Source organism: Odocoileus virginianus, chromosome 18, assembly GCF_023699985.2.
Source record: "Odocoileus virginianus isolate 20LAN1187 ecotype Illinois chromosome 18, Ovbor_1.2, whole genome shotgun sequence".
Taxonomy (NCBI): domain Eukaryota; kingdom Metazoa; phylum Chordata; class Mammalia; order Artiodactyla; family Cervidae; genus Odocoileus; species Odocoileus virginianus.
Window position 1 is genome coordinate 30,067,756 of NC_069691.1, and position 7,971 is coordinate 30,075,726.

Genomic DNA, 7,971 nt, shown 5'->3' on the forward strand with positions numbered 1-7,971 from the left:
TGCCCTCCCCGCCCCCACCCTTAGCAACTGTGACCCTTTAAATAACAGATGGCTTGCTTTCCCTGCCTCCCGAAAAGGAACAAGGAACAATATCAGGAACTGCATGAGCAGCTCTGGCCACAGTGTAAAGTGGCCTTGGGAAAGGAAGTAGATAAGAAATACACTTCTAGGAATGTACAGGGTAGCCTCAACTTTGGACAGAGGGAAGAGTGATCAAACCAGGACAAAACAAAGACCTAGGTGTTTAGCATTTAGGGAGAGCAGTAAATATTATTGAACATTGATTGAAATGGCATGCTGGGAATTAGACCCAAAGGTCTTTTTTTTTTTTTCTTTGTTTACAAGAAAGGGAAGAAGACACAACATGGGTCTCTTAATCTGAATAATTGAGATGAGCCAAGTTAGTCCTAATGTCAAGGGTAGATAATCTTGATTTTTCCTGTGATTAAGTTTGCAAGATACTTCTCAGTGTAGCATGTTAGGCCAAAATAGTCAGAATTAATAGGAAGGGATCCTATGTTTCTGCCTAATAAAAAAAATGCTCTGATATATTTTTGAATATTATCTTGTATGATTATTTCCTACATATAAGAACAATATTCCTTTTTCTGCACTCCTCAGAGGATAAAAGCACATGCTATTTGCAAAGTACTGCTTGACAATGAGGAGAAGATATAGAAATATTCCATAGAGACTCCATTAGTATAATGCTTAGAAGAATTAGGAAGAGTTCTTAAATTACTCCTAAAGCAATAAAGCAATATATTAAACAATGACACAGTATACGTGTTCAAGGCACAGTACAGACAGTAACTCATAGACAAAAGTGAAAGAAAGGCTTCCTGGAGCAGAATGGATCAGAGAAAATTTTATAAAAAAAAAATGGGACCTGAAGAATAGGGAAAATTTAGATAGAATATCAGGCAGGAGCGCCCTCAGTCAGAAAAGGAAAGCTTATAAAGAAGTGGAAAATAATTTAAAAAATTCACCTGTTCAAATTGGGGAATCAGAAAACTATTAACACAATTGCAGAAGAGATCTCTGGTTACACACAGACACACATATGCAAACTACACACACGTACTAAAAACAGTGTTTCTGGGAAGTGTGAAACATTTGAGAAAGTAAATGGAAGTGGATTCACAAAGAGAAATATTCACCCGTGTGAAGAAATATCAATCTGTGCATATTCCTTCAAAGGTACAAATATTACAGAATGAGAGTTCTTCTAAACAATCTTTTAGGGGAAAAAACTAACTTATTGTTAAATATGTCAGTGTTGGTGTGTTAATTCTAGGCAGACATGGTGTAAAACAGAGATTGATGGGGAGGTGAACCTGAACAAACTATGTTATTTTGTTAAATCCAAAACTGATTAGTGGTATATATCAGACCAAATTAAATTTTGATTGTAAATAAAATTAAGTTGTATGTTACTTAAATCACAATAAAACTGGAAACAATGACAACAATAAAACTAGCACTTGTTTTCAGATGTTTGCTTTAAGCACAAAGTGGAATTTGTTCCCTGAAACAAACTGGTATTTCCATCTATTCAAATGTTCTCAGATGAAAATTATACACAATTAAAAAGCAGATACTTAAATATATATATAATATATAAATTTTGATATATATATAATACATATAAACATTAAATATGCAAAAATGAATATATATATAATATTCAGACAAGGTAAACAACTTGCCCAAGGTCACAATCAAGTCTGTAGCTGCAAAGCCCTGAGCTTTAAGTTATAAGAAGTTCTCACCTAATACTGTGCTGTGCATAAGTTTCACAGGGAGCTTTCTCTATGTGGATACCAGACCTAGCCCTGATCTCCTGAATCAGGATCTCCAGCATTGGGATGAGGTATGTAGATTTTAAAAACCTACTTGACAATTTTCAGGCTGGAGATCCCTGTTTAAGATGCTACCTACCAAAACTACCAAAAAAAAAAAAAAAAAAGACCAGAGACTGGGAACCCAAGTTTGTCACAAAATGTAGCAAGATGGAGAAATATTCATCTTTGTACAGTTCTTCTTTTCATTTTCCAATCTTGCTCTAATGAGTCAGAACTATTTGTGTCTACTGAAGGTGAGCTTGGATTATAACAGCAGGGAAGTAGGGAAAAGACACAGTTTATGCTCATGATTGGCCTTACCAATGATGCTCTAGAGAATCTTCAGGAAAGGCCTGGAGGGTAGGAGAGCACAGATTGAAAAGAACCAGAGCGGGATTGCTGCCCTTCTTAAGGTGTTCACGCAGATGGCAGGCAGAGGTGGGCAAGGTGAGAGGGAGACAGGGACCTCATCTGCTCCAGCTAATGTAGAGCAGAATGAAAAAAAGAAACAGAAGTGGTGGTAACGTGCTGACAGCAGGCGAGGAAGAGGAGGTTAACTCTGCCTCGTGACACCTGAGCGAAGACTTGAAGAAATTAGCCTTGGATTTGAGCATTGATGACATACAGTTTCTTGCTGATAAAGAGTGTGGGAAGGAGCACTTTGGGCCTCTCAGTTAGGCAGCATAGGATTAGTTGTAGACAGGCTTTCCTGGGCTGAGCAAAGCAGACTCAAGAGAAAAATATTCTCGTACTTTTAAATTTTATTTTCTACCAAACCAAAAGACAGAAATGGATAATATTATCACAGTAACTATTGATTATCTCAGTCATGTTGACTTGGCCGCCTCCAAGCGTGCCATGTCTGGCAGATCGCTTTCACCAGGAAGGTTCCTCGCTGGGATGTCTTTGGGGGCACCTCACTTTCCTCTGATGCTCTCCTCTTCGCTCCCTTTGTCCACCATTCCTGATTCTATGTTCTCAAGCTGCTGGGTTCTCAGCCCTACTCTGTACTTCTAGTAACTCAAGTCCTTAAACTGAAAATACAGTTGCCTGTTGGTATCTGAGGGGCATTGCTTCCCAGATCCATGTAGATAGCAAAATTTGCGAGAGTCTCTTTCATAAACTGTCCCCGCATATAGCTGAGCCTCTGTAGCTGAAGGTTCAGCATCTGCAGATTCAACCAACCACAGACAGAAATTCAAATTTCAATCAAGACTGAAATTCTGTTAAAATGCTCTGTGTTTTAAAATTCTATTAAAATGCATCTTAACTGTGGAAGTAGAAAGATAAGGCTCCAATTTTTGTGGTCCAACATTCAGTGACTCATTAGTAATTAATGGAGAAAAGACCTGATAGATGTGAGGAATGGTTTATAAAAGTGACTTTTAAGATAATCTAATATTCCATTTTATAGTCTACTGATATTGAGGCCCAAAGAGGTGAGATAATTTGTCCTAATGTAGGTCAGCTGGTAAAGAACCCACCTGCAATGCAGGAGACCCGAATTTGATTCCTGAGTTGGGAAGATCCCCTGGAGAAGGGATAGGCTACCCACTCCAGTATTCATGGACTTCCCAGTGACTCAGAGAGTAAAGAATCTGCCTGCAATGCAGGAGACCTGGGTTCAGTCCCTGGGTTGGGAAGATTCCCTGAAGAAGAGGATGGCTACCTACTCCAGTATTTTTGCCTAGAGAATTCCATGGACAAGGAGCCTGGGAGGCTACAGTCCATGGGGTCACAACATCTGACACAACTGAGCAACTTTCACTTGCACTTTCAATCTGGAAATTTCTATAGGTCAGAAATGAAATTTGGACCGGAATCCAAGACTAGTAATCCTTAATACCTTCAAAGGGAGGGGAGGGGAGGACAGGGGAGGAGTCAGTGGCCACACTTAGGTGAGACTTTGTAGGTTGTACCTCTTCTACCTACTTTACCAAAGGACCCACCCTTACTCTGAACTTGGTGCTTTATTTCACCTAATTTACTTTTCCAAACCAAACCAAAATTCATATACTATTAATGCTATGTCATCACACAATATAATTTATCTACCTTGAATTCATTATAGACTATACCAGGTAGTGACAGAGGAACTGGGTAGGCTCAAATTTAATACAACTAGATTGCAATTAGTGATAAAGGTCTTATCCAATATCACATTAAAAATTGTTGACAAAATGAGAAATCATTTTCTTCCCAAACTCATGTACTTGGTAAGGAGCATGAGTATGCCAAACAAAGAATTAATGAAATTTGCAAATCCATTTTTAGAAATCAGAGCTATAGAGTGGGGGTTCAACAATAATAAATGACTTGGAAGAATATATTTAAATTTTTGAATAGCCGTTCTTAAATTACAGATGACTATACCTGTAGGTAGAGAAACTTAATGTTATTAATACAAAAAGTTATGTCTAGGAAAAAAGAGGCATAAAGTCAAGCTAATCTTGGTTGATTTACAGGGTAATATTGCAGAAAAGGATATAACATGAAATTGAAACTGGGACAAGAAAAGTCAGTATTGGGAATTAAGACTAGATTTTCGGAAAAATTTAGAGAAAGAAGGGGTAATTCAAAACAAGGACAATGGAGTGATTATACCATTTGGAGACTAGTGTACCTGAAAGTCACCAAACATTGTGATCAAAGATTTGGAAAGGCCAAGACTAAAGTCATAAAATGAGTAGACATGATGAACAGAAAGGGGAAAGTACAATGAAATAAGTCTAAAAAGAGGAAATTTTGAAGATATTTAGAGAAATTTCTGCTCCAGTTACTATGAAAAAAAAAAACATGTAGAAGTCTCATGGTTGAAGATATGTTTCTAAAAATGAACTGGCATCCTAAAATTTCTAAAGAAAAAAAAATCACATGATGATTGGGATTGTTACAATTATCAAAAACTGAGTTACCAGAACAGCTACATATCTTTGTACATGCAGGTTTGAGGGTGAGTACAAAGTTGAGCAATATTAATCTAATGAAATTTAAGCTGCGATGGAGTCTTTTGATAAATGAAGAACTATATTAGTCCAATTTTAATGCCTGGCTTGCCAATACTGCTCTCAGGCCCCACCTAGCAAGAGGGCCTCTATCCTGGGCTCCATATTGGGAGTGCCCAAAGCTGGCCTTCCTAAGCCATGCCCCCCCCTCCACCAAGGCAGGTGAGTGAGGCTCAAGGGTTCTTTCTCATCTGTCATCTACATCTCCGCTTCTAAACTTATTCCAGATACTCGAGACTTCAGAATTTCTTCCCCAGAATTCCCTGTGGCAGGCCTGTGCTGGCCTCTTTTTCAGGTCCTTCTCTCAGGAGGATGGAATGTACTTGGCACTAGGTCTAAGGGAATGTTCATGAAGGAAAGCAATAGACAGAGCTTGTGAGAATAGACTAGAATATCTGCTGCTGTATAAGGACCCTCATGAGGCAGGAAGCAGCCCCGAATAGACTGGAGATCCAGTTTCCACTCTCTGAAAGCCACCATTTTCCTTGCAGTGTCTCTAAGGAATCTCAAACTTGTTAGCATGTACCTTGTCTTCCGGATCATTATAAAGATTTTTTTTTCAAGATTTGAAGATACATTTAATTTAAAAGTCATTAACTTGAGTTCCATATTTGAATTATTTAGACATATGGTTTGCAGTCTTGCCCTGGGCCTGCAATATTTTTAGAGGCAAACTTTTTCCTTGCTCTTTCCCAGACTCTTTGCAATTCCTAAGTACAGAGACTATTCCTATCAATTCAGTGATTTTGAATTGTACCTGACAACAGGCTTCACCCATGTGAGGGGATTCAGATTGAAGAAGGAAAACATAAGGATACGGAGTCTGAAGGTAAGAGAAATGAGGCAAATATTTCCAGCGCTTAGACTGCTCATTAACCCACCCCATTTCTCTGACCTCCCCACTACAGAGAGGAACATTCAGGAGCCTTACTCCACACTCAGAACCTGTAGCCTCGATGGACAAAGTCACCAGGACTATACCCAGTATTTTACAACTTCGCAGTATGTGTTTCATATACTAGTGGGGTCCTTGGAAACCTCACTTAGCCTGTGGTTAGAATCTCAAGGACAAAGCAGTTTGAGTTCCACTTGGCTGTTTCTCCCCCACAAGGAAATGAACAGATGCTTTAGAACTTCTAACTTCATATTTTTGGACACTGCATATTTCAAGAAAAATTTATTGCTCCTTTTATTGAGGTTTTAAAGGAATGTTGATAATATATTTTCAATGCATAGTTTTTACACCTTACTAAAGAAAATGGACTTCTTTCCAGTGGCTCCTGTATGATCCAATAAGTCATTCTTTTTTCTTAACAAAAATTAAAATCATTTAAATTATGTTTTTAGTAGAACCACACTTAATTCTTAGCCCTTTTTAGGTCATTCTTAATATGTCCTATATCATAGCAGTTTTGTAATAGTGGTGGTGTTTTAGTCGCTATATTGTTTCCAACTCTTGGACTCCATATATTGTAGCCCGCCAGACTCCTCTATCCGTGAGATTTCCCAGGCAAGAATACTGGAGTGGGTTGCCATTTCCTTCTCCAGTGGAATCCTCCCAACCCAGGAAAAGAACCTGTGGACCCACATCTTCTGCACTGCAGGAGGAATCTTTTACCACTGAGCCATCAGGGAAGCCTACATTACACAATTAAAAAAAAAATGTGCTCTTCATCTTAATTCTTCCTGGAAAACAATGGTATTTTTTCTGTCTGTTGCTATTTATGTATATCACTCTGTCTCAGTAAATGGTGAACTTGGACTGGGGTCATTAATGCAGTAATATTATCAGCAAATTAATGAACCAGGAACATATTTATATTTTGTTGTCAGTTGTAATTCTGTGTTTATGAAACAGAGAATTCTTTGACTCTTAAGGTATTTCTGGTTGACTGTCAGAGATGATGTCTTTTAAATTCCTTTGCAAATAGTTGCATTTGTACAAGATTTACTGAAGCTAGGAAATCATTACCCTTGTTGACAGACTGGCCAAAAGACTTCCAATTCACAAATTTTCCTAGAATCCCTGTTTGCTCACTGTAGGTCTGGGGAAATTCTGTATGTCACCTGAGCTCCAGTTTTTATGTCTGTAAACAGAGTGGTCTCAGCTATTTCTTAATTAGAGATGCTTTTAAATGTGCCTGGCATGCAATTGGTAAACAGTAAGTGTGGTTTTCTTTGCCTTTCCCTTTCTACTTTTCCCCAGCAAGACATTCTCCATTAGACATTACTCAAAATAGTGTTTTAGCCCCTAAATTGAAGAATCCAGCTTCAGTTGCCTAAACTCATTTCTTAGTTCCAAACTGATCCCCTTGCAAGTGGTTTGATGATTTGGTGTTAGGACTGACAGAAAAGTGGTTTTTCTTTTGGCATACTACTTATCATTTGTCCTGATTTTATCAAAAAGAAGAAACATTTCTTTCATTTTTTATAACAGATAGGAATAGCAATTAGAGGCATAATCCTGACCCTCAGTAGCAATTCAGTCCACTGTGTGACAGAACTGGGTGGAAGATTATCGGGAGATTATAAGTGGTATGCACTTGCTGAAAGCAATCCCTCCTACTAGACAATAATTCACCGGGTATCTTGCCCAAAGTTCACCTGACAAAATACAGGGAAAGAAATACCAACACACTAACATTGTATTTTGTCTTATAACCCATTTCCATAAATGATAACTTTTAGATGCAATCCTCCCTATCCTAAACACAATTTAAATTTTCCCAGGAAAGCATCAAAAGACCCATAATATTTCCAAGAGGAAGGCTTTACTGATATATGACTTTATCAGTGACATCAAAAATATCTGTCCAAAGACATTATAAGTCCATCTTGGAAAATGACTTATTGGAATGGATCCCATTTCAAAATTCCTCATCATTTTAACCTAAATTACAGGTATTATCTAGATTTAATCTTAATCCCAAATTATTTTGTGCTTATCACAAATCAAAAATGAAAGCGTCACTTGGCTTTTATGCATAATATTCTGGTTAACTTAGTTCAACCTTACATTTAATACTAATTGACTAGAAAAGTAGGATTGAGTTCTTGCATCTTCCTACTTCTTTAAAAACTGTCAGTAGGGGGAGAGGAAGCTCCTATTTGGAACCTTTTAG